Here is a 21,124-nt window from a genome sequence, read left to right on the forward strand (position 1 = left end):
ACTTTTCTTCACCATTACTTAAGTTTTTAGGTTTAATCTTTGTACTTTATAAAAAAATACAGTCAAACCCCCTCATGCAGATTGCTTTGTGTACAAAAATACATTATCTTCAACTTTTGACCATTTGACCATTAAAATAAAGCAACTTGTGACTAAAGTTCCGTTTAGCACACATAATACTTAATATACTAGTATTTTCTTCTTTTTTCGCTTCTTAAAACATTGCACCTTTCCTATAAATAAAAATCAAAGCATCGCCCGAGCAGGGACTTGAACCCTGGACCCTTGGATTAAAAGTCCAATGCTCTACCGACTGAGCTACCCGGGCTGATAGTAGTTACAACAAAGAACAAAATGGCCGTCGAACAATATTGTGTGTTTTGTTTCCACTAATAAATGATTTACGAATTGCGTTTCACATTGTAATCTATTTAGCTGGCCTTAAAATAGAATGCTGTATGCATTTCCCCAAATATTATTTCTGTGTTTACCTGGAATTGCCTAGTTACCATTGGTAACTGTCCCCGGGAAGCAGTAACAGCATCCGGGCTGTTACCAGGTGACAATGACCATGGCCGTGACCATGAATGACTTCCTTCGACCAATCAATCCTCTCTCATCACCGCCCTGTTCTGCCCTAGGCGGGGATGGTTGCTACGCGCGACGTCAGCAGCGTACGAGTCTGTTTTGACCCTGACCTTGCCCACCGACTGTCCCACGTTGCATACAGTTGTGAACTGCATTCGCAACTTGCAGTTTTATCGATTTTCTCTTCACCAGATGAGCTAACAATACCAGAAGCATTTATATGTAGATTTAGATGTGGGGTGGTGGGGGAATATATATCCCAACTGAAACATATATACAAAGTGTTTGTAAATTATCTATAATATAAAAATAAATCGCAAAATCTGTTGGTAAGCGTATAACTCCACAACGCCTTGACCAATCTGGCCAATTCTTTATTTAAATGTTCGTTAAAGTCCAAGGATGGTTTTTACGGTGAGAAAAATTCGAATAATTGCCGGGAAAACCATAAAGACAGCCCTTTCCTATATGATAAAAGTAGGCATTGAGATTCAATCATAGCTGAATCCGAGATGGCGCGCTGAAGTGCATTAGTGGCAATTTTTATTATAATTAATTTCTTTAAATTAAAATTGCGTATTATATTGATAGAATTGACACATAGTATGTCAAGAACAAGTGAGTAAAAACGAATTACATTTTTATTAAACACTACCGGGACGAAATCGCGGGCAAAAGCTAGTATTTAATAAAAGTGTTATTATTGTTTGATATCTTTATCAAATCTGTGATGGAACGATATAATTTCATAAAAATACTTTCTTTGCCATTATAACGCAATAAACAAAAAAGTAATATCATTTTTACGACGTAATAACTCATAAAACTAAAACTCATTACGCAAGATTGAAAAGAAAAACACGGCGCTTATGTAAACTTGACCTTGAACACTTAAACGCAGGGTCGCAGGGTCGTAAATTGAAAAATTAAAACTGTTATTTATACCTATCTGGAACCTTGAACTTTTGTTAAAAATATAATGTTAGAATAAAATGAATAAATTTTCAATCAGAAAAACACTCTGTATGTTTTTAAATTGAGGTTATTTTTGGTTTTGCCCGGCGCCTCCACGACAAGAATAGAAAGCAATCGCGCGCATGGAGTTGGAACTACCAGGAAAAGAGCAAATCGTGCACGCGAACCAAAATAGTCACAAAAAGGCGTGACGTGACGCCGGAAATGACTGGATTGCACGAACACCGCATGTAACACTTTGTAAAACGAGAGTAAAACAAACATTCAATAAAAACCTTCAGGGACAGAAGAAACGTTAGAACTTTGTACAGAATTTAAGAAGATAAAAGAAAAAAGAAAAGAATTTTTAAAAGAATCGCCCGAGCAGGGACTTGAACCCTGGACCCTTGGATTAAAAGTCCAATGCTCTACCGACTGAGCTACCCGGGCTGCGATGTCAACAATTTGACAGCATAAAATGGTGGACATGGATTGTCACGGGCGTGAATACGTCACTTCTGATTTATGACTGATTTATTATACTATAGAACACAATGACAAGTAAAGGTAGAATATCAACATCATTTAACTCTGTGTGATTTGATCTCAAAACCAATAGAGAAGCTGACGACTAAAGCAACCCGCAATAAGTGGTGGGGGGTAAACCCACCTGTTTCACTTAGAGGTAAGAGCTAAGCACACAGATTCGCCCTGATTCCTGGTACTTGACAAAGGTTTCCTAGTGTTATATATTACATAATACATCATATTGTTAAAGATCAGAGTGCATAACACTCCAACCCTCAGCAAAAACCGCACCTAAAAAACTTCCTACTCAAAAAATAAATTTAATGATTAATGACCATCGTAACATGGTCATAATAGATGTTTATTACATGCGAGGCGCATAAAAACCGCGCAAATTTAATTATTTACGAGTAATTTTGTTTGCACACTGAATTTATTCGAGACTATCAGAGAGTTTGAAACCTATTGGACGCTAATGTAATTGTTGTCGACGAGTCTAGACGTCTCATAAATATCAAATAGACAAGATAGACACACAGTAATTTAACTATTTGTTTATCTTTATCTCGTCGGTGAGTATATTGCCGAAATATTAACAACAAATGTTTAAAAGTGTCGAAAATGCGAAATAAATAAAGTCTTACTTCGACAGGCAGGTTGGTGCTACGTGGAGTACGTGATGCACGTCACCTGACGATGGAGGCGGCGGAGGCGTGGTAGGGTGGGAGCAGTGGTGGCGGCGGCGGCGCTCGCGCCGGAGGTGACCTTACCCGTGACCGAGAGCGGCCTTGGCATTGAGGCGGCGGCCGCGCGCCCGTTCATCGTTAGGCAGCCAGCCAAACACAATTTCACCGTGTGTGCGTAGGTGCTGTGTGCGTGTGTGAGTGCGCGCCGCTCGATATCGAACGGGCGCGCGGGTGGCCTTGACCTTTGCGCGACTCGACGCGCATTTCTAATCGTGTGATAGAGACGAGCAGAGAGTGAGCGAAAACGAACTTCGATTCGTTCATAAAACTCCGGCGGGCGTTATGAACGAGCGCGGTGAAAAAATATTTGCGAAATAAACAAAATGTTAATTAATTTTTAACAAAAACAAGTTTTAAATTGTAAAATAAATTTCTCCGTGCTATTCTTTGGTATTTACTGAAATAATAGAAACGAAAAAGGATCGCCCGAGCAGGGACTTGAACCCTGGACCCTTGGATTAAAAGTCCAATGCTCTACCGACTGAGCTACCCGGGCTCGATGTATCTCGTTTCTTTTTACAGGTTTAAGAATATGCTGCGATTTCTTAACATGTCAAACGTATTTTTTGACATTTTTTTGTAAGAAAACTTTACAATAAAACAACAAAAATCTATTAATTACATTTAATTACCAGAAATATTTGATTTTAAAAACAAAAAACTTGTATTTATTTAAGAAAAAAGTGCAAAGTCTTCTTTTTTAGTTTTATTCCCGAAATTCACCTAGAAAAGCTCGTTACTCACGGTCAAGGTCAAGGTCGGACTGTTGCACAACGCGTTGCCGCATTCTAAATATATCCGCACAACTAGCCGGCAGGGGCGCGAGTTTGCAGAGCTTATCGATACTATCATCTACTATTTGTTCAATGTGCTATGCATGCGTCTTTCTGGATGCGCCACGTTGCGCATTTGCCAAAATTGTGTTTACATTAAAGCGTGCAAAAGCTTAAACCTACTTAAAACACTTTACATGCGCTTATTTTCTACTTAAAAGCTCCCGACAGTTGAAATAAAACCTCAAACATTCATCACAATCAAGGTCATAAAAACATTTTCTTGTAGCTTATTGAAAGTGTATTAATCTTTTTCTTGTAGGTGAAATTCTGACACGCGGAACTTTCACGCGATGCGCGCATCGAGAGTAAAAGTGAGTATGGTGCTTTTACTCACACAAAGTAGGTGAAACTGTCAAAAACTTTCGTTTGTCATCGTGTTTTAAATTGATTATTATAGGAAAACAATAATCTATAATATAAAAATGAATCGCTAAATCTGTTGGTAAGCGCATAACTGAACAACGCCTGGACCATTATAGACTATTCTTTTAAGGGGATATATTAAATGCACTTTAGTTAAAATACAATCCAATTGAACAGCCGCACTTAAGTTTTCATACTTTGCACTAAGAAATGCATATTATGCACTATAGATTGTATAACTTATATTTTAATACAATGCACTTATATATTCAGGTTTAAGCTTAAATTTGCTTTGAATCAACTTTTTAAATTGAAACTTTATAATTTGTGGTGGTTAGGTAGGGTTATTATTTGTGGGGCGGTCGGGGGGTTGGGGGTGGTGGTTAGGTAGGCTACCTTGTTTGGTATTATTTGTGGGGCGGTCGGGGGTAGTGGTGAGGGGGTGGTCGGGGAGTTGGGGGGTGGTGGTAAGGTAAGCTACCTTGTTTGGTATTATTTGTGAGGCGGTCGGGGGGTTGGGGGTGGTGGTTAGGTAGGCTACCTTGTTTGGTATTATTTGAGGGGCGGTGGGGGTGATAGAAGGGGCCGGCTAAGAGTACGGCACGTACTTAATACTGCAAGTTTTATAAGTGCAAAGTATTAATTTCATAGTGGAAAGCATTTTATTCAAGTGGAATTCATTTTTCAAAGTGCAAATATTTATTTTTAAGTTCAGTTCTGTATTTTTAAGTGCAAACATTAATTATAAGGGCATTTAATGAATTGACAAGTTAAAAATCGAAAAAATAAAGTTCGTTTAATTACATGCCTTCTTTTAAATCTTCGTTAAAGTTCAAGGATGGTTTTTACGGCGAGAAAAATTCGAATAATTTCCGGAGAAACTCTAAAGACAGCCCTTTTCTCTAGGATAAAAGTAGGCATTGAGATTCAATCATAGTTATAGTTAAATAGTTGAATCCGCGATGGCGTGCTGAAGTGCATTAGCAATTGTTTATATAATTAATTTCTTTAAAATAAAATTGCGAATCTTATTGATAGAATTGACACATACTATGTCTTGAACAAGAGAGTTCAAACGAATTACATTTTTATTAAACACTACCGGTAGTACAGTCATTTGGTGTTAAAAAAACGTGGTTGCTTGGAAAATAGTGTTGGATTGTTGAAAATTGGTATTCATATAGATTTCGATGTGCTTTTTACGAATTTAAACTTTGCCACCTCGTATCTTGTGCGCTCGCGCCACCATCTTGGAAAAATGGTGCCTAAGAACAGTTTTTTGACCATATCTCCTTTCCGACTCATTTTACAATAAACATATCTATATAATAAATTAATCTAAAGAAAATTTCCTATAATTTATGTAAGTACCTTTTTCTTGTAAAATTAGTAGTTTTGGCGTACGGGCGCCGCAAAGTCTACTTCAACATTCGTTTTTGTCAAAAACTCATTTCCACACCACCATGAGGTAGAGTACGTGGCGCGTTTTTTTATCGTGATATCCCCCCGTAGGCCTAATCCACACGCACTATTCCAAAATTTAATAGATTATCTTCCGATTCGCTCTTCGTGATGGACCAGGTGTTGTGCGTTAATTGTTTTCAGGACCGATCGAAATATCACAGGTAAAATTTTCTGCCATACTATCCGCGATGGGATTATAGATTTCATTGCTATCTTGGTTCTTTTCTAGGCAAAACTACCAAATGACTGGACTACGGGGCGAACTCGCGGGCAAAAGCTAGTTTATTATAAACTACAATACGATTTTAATATTTTTCAGTAAACAAATGAAGAAAAGAAAAGGAATCGCCCGAGCAGGGACTTGAACCCTGGACCCTTGGATTAAAAGTCCAATGCTCTACCGACTGAGCTACCCGGGCTGTGATAACTTTTAATTCATGATATAATCACGCTGTTGATTAGAAATAATCTAATATATTGCAAGATTTGTTTTCATTTTAAACTTTAAACTAACACGAAACACGAAACTTATGTCAACTTGTGTGTTAATATAGGCAACTTTCAATGTCTCCCGCTGAATGTCATTTTGTTCCCATTTCCGCCTTTGTCTCTTCATATTTAGGCTTTCCCCTGGTCTCCATGTCAATCGTTGGACGGGAACGTCTGCTTATAATGCGAATTAGTTCATGAACGTTAAGTGCGTCGACTGTGAAGTGGAGCAAGGACGGTTTTCCACAGAATGGAAGCATGGAAGGCATCGCCACTGGAGAATGCTGCATAAAACAAACGCGCATAATCAGGTCACACGCTGATTATTAAAAATTTAACTAAACGTTTATAAATAGTCTCACCCTGGACCCTTTGTGCCACTACTACACTCCTGCCATCTACCTGAACAAAAAGGCGTTACACATCTATGTACTGTCAAAATGTAAAAATCTGTCAATGGCGAAAATAAACGCGATAACGATGCGACGTAATGCAAGCAATGCAAAAGTTACGTCGACTCCTGACTTCTCCGGATCGCGCACCGCGCTGAGATTGAAAATAAACGCACAACAAAAGTTCAAGGCGTTTCGACGTTCTCGCTCTAAACGTACTGCGCAGTTTTCCGTTTGTGATTCGCGACTCGCTTCCCGGTTACACACGGCGCTTATCTCCGAATTATTTCTTACGAACTCAAAACTTATCGAATTTTAGAGAATGAAAAAAAAAACAAGTAGTGTAGAGTTTTGCGGAGGTGGTGTGACCACGTTGTGACCTTGAACATCACACACCTGACATTCACCAGGTTAAATGTCAAAAATAAAAATTTAAAAAATTAAAAATATAAAAACACCGCCCGAGCAGGGACTTGAACCCTGGACCCTTGGATTAAAAGTCCAATGCTCTACCGACTGAGCTACCCGGGCTGATGGTAAATCAAGTATGACGTCAGATAACCACAAAAATTGATTGTTTTAATTATTTTAAATGTAAAACACGTGAAATGTTAGATATGCCTTGATACATCACGAATTAAGATAATGAACAATGCGGATATGTCTCCATGTCGTGCCATTAACATATAAACATCTAGATGTCTATAAAATTCAACTTTATTACCAATAACACCGGCTTATAAGTACGAATGTCATTATGCAAGCAAACGTAATATTAAAACATTTTCCACACGCATGCACTCTCATTGTCTCATTGCCAATGCGATTAAACACTTTTTTTTCTGAATTTTATTGTGTGTTATTCTATTATCCAGCGCTCGAGATCGATTAATGGCGGCGAAGGCGATCTTGCCATTTTCAACGTTCAAGGTTATGTACATAAATTTCACATCTAATTCGAATCCGGAAGACAACGCACAATACGCTAAATATAAAAATTAACGAATGCATTTCTCATTTCAATATCTATAACCTACGTGCGGTGCGCGTTATTTTCGCACAAACAAAACTATAAAATGTTTTCGTTTTAAAAATACTACCTACAGCGCAACAAGGTCACCACTCACAAGTTGCACTATTTTTAATTTTAGCGCGCTCAGTTGTAATCTGATATTATTTGTAATTCAAGATGGCGTCGTGTGACAACCAACGCCATTTTGTTTTTAGTTCTGCGTGCGATTTTTGTAAGATTTTTTTTTTGCGTGTGTGTAACTTTCATCGTTTTACTTTCTTCACTTTTATTTCGTCTTCAGCTGTCGGCCGGTTTTGGTGTCGAATGTAGAAAGCAAAAGTTGAGACGCGGCTGACGCGAGTCGTGATTAACGAAACTGGGTTAGTGGAATGGAATGGCAGGCACCAAGAATGTGCTGCAGAAATAAATCTGTTTTATTTTCTCTAAACTTTGAATTTTTTTTCCTTTGTTCGTCTTTGTATTCATTTATCTGTTAAATTATAGGATTTGAATAAATACGCGAATGACATTGAAATAGCTGGAAACGAAAGAAATTGATTTATCGACGACGGCGTCGGCGATGGCGAAGGACGAGAGTGCAACGCGATTATCGACGAGGAAGTGAACTGAACCTGCTGCTGCAAACCTGTCTGCGTTTGACATTGCAATCGGAAAGAATAACACACTAAGGTCATTTCATTCACAGCGCATGTTCATCCGCTTTGCTTCAATTCCGTAGTGCAAATGTTAGGTTAGATGTCAAAAATATATATCAACACATCATAACCTATAAATGTATGATCTGGTTGTTTGAATTTATTCCTTTGTTGTCTCATGTGCGGTTTTCAGACACTGAAAGAGAAAGTAACCCATTGACACAGTTCCTTCGACATCTTCAGCGGTGAACCACATGCATGAATTTCCAAACAGTTGTGGTCGCGTTCTGGTTTAAGATATTCTCATATCTCAATACTGGAGTGCCGAAAACGTTTATACCACAACAACAAAAAACACAAGAAGTGAGAGTTGAAGTTGGAGAGTTTGGGCGAGTGAAAAGTGAAAGCATAATCATAAAAAATACATAAACACACAAAAATTAAAGATGGTGGGCTGTAGATTTTAACTGTACATTGAAAGTTTAAATTAGTCATTGTTTCGTTGACCTTGAAAACGTTTACATGCTGGAAACACTATTGAAATGATTAAATGCGATTGTAAGTTATAAATTGAGCGCAAAGCGCAATAAACGTAGGCGGATAGGTGAAATTTATTGTTTAAATATAACGATTTGATTATTTAATTTGGTTTACGTGTTGTATGTAAAGATCAACTTTACAAAAGTAATTTTTTTAATGTGTTTCTTAATTTTTAACGTAAATTGATGATTGTTTAACTACAATTAAATGAACTTTCGCATCGTGGACGCGGAAAAGAATTGTGACCATCAAATAAATGAGTGGGCAAATATTTAAATGTCAAATTTGAGTCAAGGTCAACGTGAAACATTTCACATTTTACATTTGTTGAGATGAAGATCTCAATTTCTAAACGTTAAATATTAAAGTCGATTCTCTTTGTGTCTTTGTATTTATATTTTCTAATTTTTCTTTCGACGGCACGGAGAGAACTTATTCTCTTTGCAAGCAATAAAACGTTAAAATATTAAAATGTGAACTTGAACGTCTGAGAGTTTAAGCGGAGTGCGTGTGCGTTGTGTGCCTTACTTTCTTCGATCATTTCCAACTTTTAAAACTCTCCAGTCTCAACCACACAAAACTGAACCGGAGTTTTCGTAGGTTGGTATGCTTTTTATGTTTTATTAGGTCCGCAAAGTCTCGTCTGATGTCTGCGCGGTGTTTCACTTTCTTTTGCTCTCAAAACGGACTTGAAAAAAAAAGAAACACAAAAAGAACACACTCACGATTATTTTAAATGATTTTAAATCAAAATTCTCTTGAAATTAAAAAATTTATCTAAAAATTTTGAATTTTAACGCAAAAAATGTGTAAAATTGTGTTTTGTTGGTTGCCTATATCAAACCTATTACTTAATTACACAGTAGTACCCTCAAAACGACTCGAAAAAGAAAAGAAACACAAAAAGAACACACGCACGAGTATTTTAAATCATTTTAAATATAAATTCTCTTAAAATAAAGAAATTTATCTTAAAATTTTGAGTTTTATTTTATTTCAATGAATGAAAATGTGTTTTTTGGGTTGCCTATATCAAACCTATTGCTTAATTGCGCAATACTAAATAATTCATTTAAATTTTACGATTGTGGGTGAATAGGTACTTGGATGCCCTTGGTCCTTGTTTCGTTTATAATTATGACTAGAATGAGTGCAGCCGTGCGAGACTGTGAGACCGTTGAGCAGTTGACGTCTCCCCTTGGCCCATATCGTCGTGCTCCTGACCCACTTCCAGTGCACGTTTTCATCAGTTTTCATACAGTTTCACACGATATCACACGGTTCACGCGTCCGTGGTTTTAAGCCCTTTTAATTGTTTTCACGCTACTTGTTTACAACCTTTACTGCAATGAGTCACATTAATCTCTCAATTCCAAAACAACCAACTTAACCTAACACAAGAGCTATTCGCAAACATTTCATTACACATTTTAGCATTGTTTAATGTTTGCGATTGACACCGATGCATATTAATGACAATAATGTAATACACAGCACCAAAAATTTAAATTCTTTAGATTTTCAGATATCTTTAATTCAAAACTTGCCTAATTTTATGCAAATATTTGTTTATAATTGAATTGTACGGTTATTTTGTTGGAATTCAAAGTTTTTAGGTTAGATTTTCATTAGATATGCATGCAAATGCAGTTTTTGAGCTGTCATTGTTTGATTTTTGTGCGAGATTTTGTTTTTGCATTTGCAAGATTAAAATTGAGGTTATTGCACCGATACCGTTCGTTTTCATTGTTTTCATAAACATTTTTTTACATTTCAAGTAAAATTAGAAGTTGTATCTATTAAATTCAAGTGTAATATATTAAATGTAATTGAAATGTTCAAAATAATATTTCAAGATGAAGACATTAAGTATCTAATAAATGTGAACTTGTTTAATTTTATCTTTATGCCCCGCGAGTAATAGTTTTGTTATGTATATTGCAAAACACAAACAGCGACGTTTAAAACATGTAAAACATAAAAATTACCATGAAATGTATTATGCGCCAGCGAGTACATATTACGTTTTTGCACTTCCTGCATCGCATTACTTTTTGCCACTCGCCGTTTGTCTCAAGGACGTCGTACGAGCTGTCCGAGTGGTGACCAAGTGCCCGAAATAGTATTTACGGCTTTTACGTTTTACAATCATGAAAACAAACGAAAAAAACTTACCGAAACAATTTCGGAATAAGTTTACTACTTTCATAGCATAATGGCGGATTTGACTATTAAAACATGGCGTCTTAAAGCATTTTAATAGTGCATTTGATATTTTTTTGGTTTTTAATTAATTTAATTGTCATTTTATCATTGTCCATCGATGGTGGTCGACCTTGAGGATCGATTAGCACGGTAGCGCGTCTCGTCCGCGTTCAAGCTCCGTTTGAGTTCCGTTATAATCGCCGTCGACGTGAACGTCTTGACCTTGCCCAAGCGGAGTAAAACCGTTCCACTGCACGTCATCAAACATCCAAATTAACCAAAACTAACCTTAAAACAATCACAAACTATTAAAACAGTAATTATTCGATTGAAAAAGTACTAAAAATAGGTTAGGTTATATAAATATATAATAATAATTTACGTTTATTAGATGTTACTCATAAATTGTATTATTTTTAGTTTAGGTTGTTAAATAATACATGTGTTAAGGTTATGTTTGGATAAGTTGACATTTGCCTACCGCTTACATCATTCCAACGCGTTTGCATAAAATTGCAATAAATTCAAGCAAATGCAGTCGTTGTAATCGAAGTGAAAAGTTGATTTCATGGTTCAAGACCAAGACCACGTCCAAGACCAAGTGCAATCACTACCTGTACCTCATATTATTGTTAATTTAGTTAGTTAATTCCTTATAGAATTAAAATTAGAATGTTCAAGGAACAGAAATGTTTTCAAAAGTCATCGAGAGTCGTCATTAAATGTCACATCATGCTAATTGGTAATTGCATACTGCGTTTGTATTAATAATAATAAAGTTATTATCAATAAATTATCATCATATGGCAGTATAACTTAAAATAGCATTTGGACATTATGCGCCATCTTCTTCCGGTTTGAATGCAATTCGAGTTATTTTTAGACATTTTCGCGGTTGTGATGCGTCAAATTCCTCGAAATAAATAAACTTGTAACCATATACGCATTGTATGAGTAACAACTAGTGAAATATGAGCATGGTGAACACGTGGGGACGAAAATAGGTCGGGAAACCGCGGGCGACTCAACACTTAGTTATAAAAAACTAAAATTCCAGTTTTAATTAAGCGTCCAGTCAATTTCCTTGAATTTTAGTGACAAGTATAAAGTTAAAGCTAAAATTAAAATTGAATTAGAATACTTTTAGTGATGTAAAGTTTATTTTGAGCAACAAACAGAAAAAATTAAAATAGATTTAAATTGTGTTTTACTATCAATGAAACTTTGAATATTTTATTGTGTTGTAATTTATTTCAGTCGATGACGAATGATGATACAGTAATTACCTACGCCGAGAGGAGGCGATCTTGTCACGTTCGTACTTATTGCCCGCACATTGTGCTTCGCAAATTGCGAATACGTAATATCCAATTCTCGCATTATCGTATCACATTACTACTTCCTGGTAGTATTTATTAGCATGTTGAGATTTGAAACGAGAATGAAGATGCTAACCAGATCGAATTTTACATCATCAGCTTAAATTGTTTTTTTTTTTCTCTCTTGTAGAAAACAATATTTGACCCCATTAAAAACTTAATTTTATTTAAAATTTAAATATTAATATAAATTATTGCTTGATGTTCGGTACTTATACCGCATCTCCAATATAGGCATTTATTTTGATGGGGATTTTCAAATGAACACATTGTATGTAATGTAAATTACAGATAACAACCGATAGCAGATAGCACGCGCTGGCACTCGTAATCATACGTAGGTACGTAGTCGGTGCCCGAAAATAAATCGAAGCGTCCTTGGCAATGAGCTTCGGCGGTCGCGCGCGTCGCGCTAGTGTATGACTTGTTGGTGTGCTCGCGTTTATTTATTCAACACATGGCGGTAAACGCCAACGACTTGGCAAACTCGTGCCTAGTATCAAATTTCACTTGTTTTCACCGATTTCTACCTCAAATTATCCAAATTCCACTGTATTACCTATTAAACCATACAAACTTTTAGGTTAGAATTACATTTGACAATTGACAGCGTAGTAAATTAAATCAATATAAACATTTTTATTGTCCAACATGTGGATGTGGTTAAACGATAGAAATGTTTGTATTTACCCAAAGATATTTTGCATTCACGATTAGTAATCGCGCCATATCTGGGCATTTCCCAATCGTTGCTTGTGCAATCATTGCCAAATTCACAACTCACAGGATGCAATAGCGCAACAGGCTTACGAAATAAGTGCAATGTTTTGCGTTCGCAGAATTGTGTTTTATTTGCGCGCAGTATCTTCCCGCCGAACAAAATACGTTCGGTGCCCTTGAAAATTATTATCACAACAGGAGCGGATTTTATTGCGCAATTTTTTCGTCAAAATCTTACGGCGTCGTATCTTCAATTTGTTTAATTATTTTTATTTCAACAGGCCGGAACAAATACAACGAGAAAGCAAACAAATTGTTTTCACAAATAACGTGCTTTTGCGTGGTTATGAAATCCCCGCATAGCATAAAATGCACAACCTTCACATTAACATTAACCTTTTAAATGTTTATTTTGCGCTCGCGCGTTTTTCTGGCCAATAAATTCGTTAAATTACTTTTTCAAACAGAAACCAAAATTAAATCATAACTTGTTGACTTGTTGCATAGTGGTAAAAATCAATATGGCCGCCGGTTCGCGTGTTTTTGGTGTTTTTCATGGGTAATGTAATAGTTTTCCGTCGTATTTTTCGTCGACGAAAATACGAGCAGATAACACGATTTCAAGGTTCAAGTGCAACACAAGCCGCGCGTCGACGTTCAAGGTCGCGTGCGCTAATTGTTTTTTTATTAACACATTGCATCGCATTACCGGCGATCGGCGAGCGATATCGAATGCAAACAGACATAAACACTAACGAACTAACAAACATCGTTTTGAATATTACATGCGTGATAAATGTGACATTCTAATCTAATTTTGTTGGTAATAACGATCGTAAATGTCACAAAAATGTACTCAAATCATTCGCGCACAATTTATGATTTTAATTAACCAATATTACAACTAAAATAAAATTTATTGTTGTTTTTGTTGATTTCGTAAATTTTACGTGTCATGCAAAAAGTGTGCATTATATAAACGCACGAGGCAAACGCACGTTAAAGGTTTCCCAAGGTTTTCCGAGATTTCCTTGGTTTCGTAACGTGTGTCAATAAATTCCAACGGGTTTATCAATAAATGAAAATCATAACTCTAATATTCTAAAAAAATGTAATAATTATCATCATCTGAAATGTTTTATGTGATTATTTAAAATCCAGTTAATTGCAGAACAAAATTGAAGGTCGTTTGAAGGAATTTCAATTTTGCAACACTTTCAAGGAATTTTTAACCGTAAACAAGAGCAAACTGCGTCATTCATTACAAATTTACAATCTTTATCTACGGTTTGTCAACGATCAAACACGACGATAACTTTGACAGAAAATTTGTTTGTACTTCCTTTTATAATCTAGGTTGGTACTAAATTGAAAACCGATATAAAATATTTTGAACATGTGTGTGTGTGTATGTAATGGCAATATGAAACTGCGTAATATTATCCAGCATTGCGTCAGTACACTACCCACTTCCGGCCCAGCATGCGCCCGCCATCTTGATAATCCTCGGATAGCGCGTGGGCCGACGCAACGCACAACGCACCAATTGCACGCGCATGGTGTTGAACTTGAACGCGAACGATCGAGCGCGTTGCCCCTGGAAATCGCGTGGGCCCCGTGTTCCCGGGGGTGGCCGCGTTCAAGGACACAACCCTGGACGTTCTTCTGCGGGCGGGCTCCGTTCGTTCACTCCGCATTAAATTTTCGCAGGCTTCGTATCTTCATTCACTGAATGTGCTCACACAACAGTATCAACCGTTGGTTGAAAGGTTTTTGAATTTATTATTAGGTGAATTTATTGAACACTCTGTACTATTCCGGGTGTGGGTAGATGGCACACGGCGGTCAAGGTCGGATGAATGGTGGGATGAAACCCGTGAGAGTCGTGAAACGGCGAAAAACCGCGGCGCTGAATTTGGCGGGAAAGTGGCAAACCTGCACTCAGGGGCAAAAGGGTGCAGGGAAGATAAGTGAGTGGGTGGAATGAAATACGGTAATACATGAAACGCAGCTTTCTGAGCGAAAATATCACCCACGCTTATGATTTTGATGGATTATTACTTTTACTTTTTAAGGAAAACAAAAAGTTTACATTTTCGTCAATATCTCTTAAGATTTTCAACCAATATGAATGAAATTTTACAAAACACTACTCATCACCGTCACCTATATGGCTATCAAAAATCATAACTATCCATTCAGAAATTCAAAAGTTATTCGTAATTTTATCCGGAGAGAAACCTGTCGGCCATATTTGCCGGCCATGACAGCGTGATAAACAATAGGCGTATGTTGTACGCGTTGTTATGCTCTCTGCTCTTACGCACACCATTCGTTTACACACATAATGCGGCTCGTTTGTTTTTCTTGTCTCGATACAAATAGGAAATTCGTACTTTACTGTGCTTCACAGTACATATTCCTATAAGTTATACATATGTGTGTGTGTGTGAGCGAATGTACGCGAATGTGCGAATCGTAATGTGATGAATTGACCTTGAACGTGTTTACGTACTGGCGCGATATACATACACACACAAACCCACACGTGCAAACACGTTGGGACGATGGCAATTCGTTATTAGATATTTTCAAGGTCACACTTACACATAGCAAACGATTTCGTGACGTAGATTGAATGAAAATAGAAAATTTCTAGATTTTTTTCAAATTTCAAACACACCGTATATTTCTTTCTGTTGTTGCCATCTTGTGATCAGATTAAAACCATTGCATTTGATTTATTTTGTATATGCAAAATGTCCGATTGGTTTTGCCGTGAAATATTTATAAAATAATTTAAATATAAATCCGTTAAATCCGTTGTTTCCGTTCAAAATTCGTAATCCATTGGCAGTTAAATCCACCCCGGCACGTTCGGAGCTTATCAACTTGCGGAACTTGACTGGAATTCATAAATTCAGTCGTTTGCAACCCGCCACACAAAAGCAGTTAGTTTTGCTTGACGTAGACATGCAAAGAATTGTGGTTATTTTGGTTTGGATGTCCATTTGGTTGCCTACGTGATTGTACGTGTGTAGTTTGTTTGCAATCGTGCGTGTGTGTATTGCCGCCCATTCACGTCCGACCTTGAACGCCCGGGGTTCATTGTGAAAACGCGATGCGACGGCGCGACGCGAACGGGTGCCACGGCAGATACAGCAGGCTGACGGAGGGATGAGTAGTCAGGAGAGCGGGGGTTGAAAGCGTTGGCGGCGCAGAGCCGCGTCTGGAGCAGGTCAAGGTTTCAGGGGTAAGGACGAGGCCTCGTACTCCACCCTCACCTTCATACCATGATTGTATACATTCAGTTCAAAGCTTAAAACAATTAATAAAGTATAATTCTATGAGTGCTTTTGTTATATACAGGGTGTTTAATTATGAATTTGTCATAATTTTTATTAAAATTATTTTAATATTAATTTTAAGATTTTGTTTAACATACTGTATGTTGAACTTGTAAATCCTTGAGCTTTAGGCTCCTCCACGACCACCGGGAGTCAAGGTAGAGTCGTGAAAATGTAAAGACTGGAAAAATCAAAACTGCGGAAAACGCTTCGTCCTTGTCCATATTCCTCATTCTTTCCTTCGCTGGTCTTTTATCGCTTTCGAACGCATCCTTTGAGTGTCCTTGCAACCTCGTTTTAGCTTTTAACGCCCCGAAATTGGAATGCGGAGTGGAAAAGTGAACGAAAAGCAATTTTGAATGCTCCCCATGCTTCTCATAACCTCATTCTTCAGAAAATCGACACTGAAACCGGAAGTTTCTAAAATATATTATCCGCATAGAAAAAAAAAAACATTTTTTATTAAAAAAATTCAGATGGCGTTAAAATAAACGCGTCTCGCCTGCGAAATTAATTACAACTTTATTGGCCGATGTGATTATTGTGATTAATCCGATTATCGGTTTGTACAGAGAGTCGAACAAAACAAACAACGAGTTTCCCTGTTGTGCGGCGTGACCTTGACTCCTTATCAGCTCGAACAGGCGACCGTCGAGTATATGCGAGTCAATAATGAGATATCGTCCTTGTTGGCTCAAACACAATGCTTATTCACGATATTCAATTCACTTTTGACTTTCAAACAATGTCATCTTAATTAAATCCGCGAAACTTCGCGCCAAACTACAGCAAACCGGAAAAAAATCAAATTAGATTCTTCGAGACGCCCGACACTGTCAAATGTCAAAATGTGTCCGTATAGATGTGTAGATATTTGACATTGAATTTAAATGTGGATTTTATTATGTATTTGAATAGTAATTGAGTGATTCAAAAATGTTTGTGAGTTAGGCGAGCCGGCTAACCTTTTTGACTTTATTTGTGCGCCGTTCGGCGTTTAATTACCGCTCATCGTAATAATATAAACCGATTGTTTTTGTATACGTTATTAACTCGACGCGTCTGCACCGGCTACGATAGCAACGCGCGGTTCGTTTATTCGCTTGTTATTGTTAACAAACCCGACCTTGATTTTCATGCACGCGCAAACAATGCGCTATTTTCTTATCGCACGTCTTCATTACTCAAAAAACGTACAAAACATCATGAAAAACAAAATAACATACCAATTTTATGAAAAAATCATCATTTATGGTTGCATACATTATATACGAACATAACCTAAGTCAAAATCTATTTTTGTCATACATTGCGACAATTTTGATGATTGGACTGCGTTGATATCAGTTATCAGTTGCGGTTTAGTTTTTGTAATATAGGAAATCCCGGGAAATAAGCCCCGGGGCTTAGTTTTTTCCTCCGGTTGAGTTTAATCAGAACGTGATCCGATGGCATTGAAATGTGTGTATGTGTGCCGCAATATTCGCGATATTCGCGCGCGTTTTGCGTAATCGCACCGCACCGTCCATGCCGCCGCCGTCGCGCTGCCGAAGGCCACACGGCAATGTCACCTTTTCTTATCGTCTCACACCGAACACCGAACACTGGCGAGCACAATTATTGATAATGTTTTATTTCATTCCATAGCTGTGTTACGATTTACGATATTTTCTCTCATTATTTCTCATTTGTTTAAAAACTAGACAAATATTCTGTTTATATTCAAGTGGTTAAGTGAGTGCGGTGAATTTCCATGTAGGCAATTGAACGATTGTGCGCGGATGAACTTGATCGGGAGTCATTGCGTTTTGTTCCGTTTTGTGTCGCTTAATTAACGACCGACCGACGGAGTCAAGAGCAGCGACACACACCGCACACGTCATGAGAGGATGCGCGAGGTTGGCCAAGGTCGAAAAGTGCAATGACTCACACGAAAAATCCGCACTCGAAAGACAAAACAATTCAAATCATTTGTCAGTGAAAATTATACACACCGTATTTTATCGTCTAAACATAGAAAAAAATGTAATACTCCATCGTTAAATTTGTTATTCATTCAATTAGTATAATTTCGCTTGTATATATTTGCTCATGACGTAAATACGCCGTGCGTTCATTGGCGTCGGGCGTCGGTTGGGAAGTTCAAGTTTACTCGAGTTCTAGGCCGCCGCCACCGCCGCCGACGAGAGTTCTAGGTCGTCGTGAGGGTTGGAGGCGGCTGAGACTTCGACGTCACGCCGGGTCGCCATGCCAACGCGCTGCAAACGTGCGAGCGCTGCGTGGGACTTTTCCGGTCGCTCCGCATCCCTGCAACGCTTTTACAAGTTTACACAGGTTTCACTCTGCGCGCCCAACCTGCGGGCGAGCGCGTCGTTGACGTGCGCGTGTTCATGAGTGTGCGCGACCTTGCCACGGGTCGCGATAATCATATTGACATTGGCAATCAATTTGTTAATCACTTCCATCGTCCGCATACGTACTTAACATTCGAGCACATAATTTCGAATTGTTACATCACCATCATCATCATATTATAATAAAATCATTACAATTCAGTTTAAGGGTTGTTTTCCATTGTGTTATTTGATAGTTATGGGTTATATGATTTTTATTTTATGGTCGTGTATGGTATTAACATGTTGGGACCTTCTGAAAGTGCTTTTGTTAAGCTCGAAGCTCAAAAATGACAAAATTAACGATGAAGGTTGAATGTGGATGAGTTAGATCGGTCGATGCGTGGCGCGTTGAGCGTTCGTTGGCCCGTGGCCTTGCGGACGTCGGGCGTAAACGGGCGAAACCTTCAAGGGCGACGCGCCGACCCAACCGAATTCGTTCAGGCGCACTAAATTCTTTCCGCGCCGGTGTAGGTAATATAACCGAAATATAGGAAAGTATAAAATAAAATAGGTTATCAATGTGCAAATAACTTGTGTACTTCCCGATTAAGTTTGCATTAGTACTTGAGTATTGAGGTTATGTAGACAGTAAAAGAAGAATTGAAGGTTAATGCGGGTGTCATAGGGCGCGACTGTTTTCTGCTTCAGACAAATGGAGAACTTCAAAGTCTTCTTCTTCTTCTTCTGCTGCTCCTTCTTGATCTTGTTCTTGTTGTTTGATTTGTTTGTGCGTGTGTGTGCTCTTCATTCTTTATTATTGCGCGTCGCACGTCGCGACCTCGGCGACGTTATTTGCGCGTTGTTCGTATTTTTTCAGTGTTCGTTCAACCCGACCAACCCTCGCACTGTGGAGGTCACCTCAGACATAACCTAAAACAAGGTCACACACACACTACACATATATAAATGACAAATAAAGCAGAAACCCTTTCGTTGATTGTTTTTTGTTCTTCGGAGATCTTTATTTCATCCTTGCGCGTATTGTGTTACTGTATAACAATTTTTTTTTATGTTTTATGTGGATGATTGCATAAAAAATTGGTGTCTAGACTGATAAAAAACAAGACAAGTCGATTTGCACGTCGTTTTTGTACGCGTCACGAAAATCTGTTTTTCCATCACTGAAATAATTCATGCAAATTGTTTGGCTCTGCCTGTAAACCCCAAAAAGTACAAAACATGATGGCTGAAACTGAAAACAAAACTTGTTTATGGGTGCAAATACGACGCCATGTATATTGTCTGTTAACAGACATTTATGTTTTTTCTTTTCTTTTCTTTTTGCTGTGTGTTCAGAAGTAATATGTGCGAAAAAATATTTTCGTTGAGCGCGTATTAAATTTACGAATGTAAAAATAGGACCCGCTAGCGCATAAAAAATTTCAGCAGCCTTGATACGCAATTCACGCGTATTTTCAGGTCGTTCAACTCGTTGAGAGTACGTTGCGCCAAGGAATCTCGAAAAAATACTTTACAATTTGAAAAATAATCTATTTTTACAATGTTTGAGTATTTTCTAGACAAACACTTGAAATTACACATAGGTATCGTGTTTGCAACATCGCCCTGTATCTTCCACAATATGATCATTATTATGGCCAGATTTCGTCATTTTATTGTCCAGTGTCTAAAAATGATTATCACTGTTCTTTTAAACCCTTAAATCATTTTTAATCAGATATCATGCAGCTGTTTCACGTTTTACGTAATTATTTTTATGTTTAATCAAGTTTAATGAAGCAATAATCAAAATTATACTCTGTATTCAAGTACATGTGTGAGTTTCACTCGTATGAAGCACAGTATTATTGCTTTAAGTGTTATTTGTTATTTTCACTTGAGCTGATGATTTTACGCGTTGAATACCTGCACCTTGCAATCGTAATTGAATTTCGTGCATTCGCGCACGCGTCCACACGCATAAAACTGCAATTGCAAGGGAATTTAGGTCACTGGCTGACAAAACACCTGCCTCTTCTTCACTTCACTCTTTTGCACGTTAAATTAAAGCTGTAGTTGCACTGAAAAGTAGTTATGATCAAAATTGCAGTTGAGCGTGTGCATGTCAGCGTACAACCGTCTGTTGGAACAGTTGGAACTAATGAGGAAACGGATATCTTTTCGCTATTAGTAGTTGAAAAGTCCTTCTACAACAATGCACCCTTTTCACTTTCAAAATATTGAGGAAGTACCCTAAAATTCCTTGCAAAGTTTGTGTTTTTGTGTGATATTTGCAGGTTAGCTTCAAAAACACCCTATATATTCTAGGAGGTTATTAAATTTGTTGTTACATCTCGTGGTATACCAAATAAAGAGCCTCTCTGAATCAGGCGCCCTCCAATTTTTCCCCCCACCCCCAAATTGATGGACTACGCTTAAATGCCAGTTAAAATAGTTGTTTTTCTAAAAAAAATTGAAGTTGACATAGAAAACACTCCTGTTATAGATAATATCCTAATAAAGCAATTTGCGTTTTTTAGTTGTTATAAACTAGTCAGAGAACTTTTGT

At 37.6% G+C, this 21,124-nt stretch overlaps 4 long non-coding RNA genes and 5 other non-coding genes across 9 annotated transcripts; 1 reads left to right on the forward strand and 8 right to left on the reverse strand.

Moving 5' to 3' along the window:
• Nucleotides 1-255: 255 nt before the first annotated feature.
• Nucleotides 256-328, reverse strand: TRNAK-UUU (transfer RNA lysine (anticodon UUU)). Its single transcript has one exon. It is a non-coding gene; the product is annotated as a tRNA-Lys (tRNA).
• Nucleotides 329-408: 80 nt separating this feature from the next.
• LOC135789810 (uncharacterized) lies at nucleotides 409-2,927 on the reverse strand. The gene is made up of 2 exons (XR_010547658.1): nucleotides 2,715-2,927; nucleotides 409-851 (listed from the first exon to the last, which is right to left on the reverse strand). It is a non-coding gene; the product is annotated as an uncharacterized lncRNA (long non-coding RNA).
• TRNAK-UUU (transfer RNA lysine (anticodon UUU)) lies at nucleotides 1,920-1,992 on the reverse strand. The gene has a single exon. It is a non-coding gene; the product is annotated as a tRNA-Lys (tRNA).
• A 299-nt stretch (nucleotides 2,928-3,226) lies between the features above and the next one.
• On the forward strand, nucleotides 3,227-6,048 carry LOC135789542 (uncharacterized). The gene is made up of 3 exons (XR_010547599.1): nucleotides 3,227-3,855; nucleotides 3,912-3,963; nucleotides 5,799-6,048. It is a non-coding gene; the product is annotated as an uncharacterized lncRNA (long non-coding RNA).
• On the reverse strand, nucleotides 3,240-3,312 carry TRNAK-UUU (transfer RNA lysine (anticodon UUU)). The gene has a single exon. It is a non-coding gene; the product is annotated as a tRNA-Lys (tRNA).
• On the reverse strand, nucleotides 5,826-5,898 carry TRNAK-UUU (transfer RNA lysine (anticodon UUU)). Its single transcript has one exon. It is a non-coding gene; the product is annotated as a tRNA-Lys (tRNA).
• Nucleotides 5,938-6,741, reverse strand: LOC135789540 (uncharacterized). Its single transcript, XR_010547598.1, has 2 exons — nucleotides 6,331-6,741; nucleotides 5,938-6,252 (listed from the first exon to the last, which is right to left on the reverse strand). It is a non-coding gene; the product is annotated as an uncharacterized lncRNA (long non-coding RNA).
• Nucleotides 6,742-6,818: 77 nt separating this feature from the next.
• On the reverse strand, nucleotides 6,819-6,891 carry TRNAK-UUU (transfer RNA lysine (anticodon UUU)). Its single transcript has one exon. It is a non-coding gene; the product is annotated as a tRNA-Lys (tRNA).
• Nucleotides 6,892-16,226: 9,335 nt separating this feature from the next.
• Nucleotides 16,227-17,309, reverse strand: LOC135804174 (uncharacterized). Its single transcript, XR_010550988.1, has 2 exons — nucleotides 17,185-17,309; nucleotides 16,227-16,623 (listed from the first exon to the last, which is right to left on the reverse strand). It is a non-coding gene; the product is annotated as an uncharacterized lncRNA (long non-coding RNA).
• Nucleotides 17,310-21,124: the final 3,815 nt, after the last annotated feature.

This window comes from Atheta coriaria, unplaced genomic scaffold (assembly GCF_025399875.1).
Source record: "Atheta coriaria isolate IRGN ID8LTWV9N9 unplaced genomic scaffold, Caltech_Dcor_3.1 hic_scaffold_3_pilon, whole genome shotgun sequence".
NCBI classification, from domain to species: domain Eukaryota; kingdom Metazoa; phylum Arthropoda; class Insecta; order Coleoptera; family Staphylinidae; genus Dalotia; species Dalotia coriaria.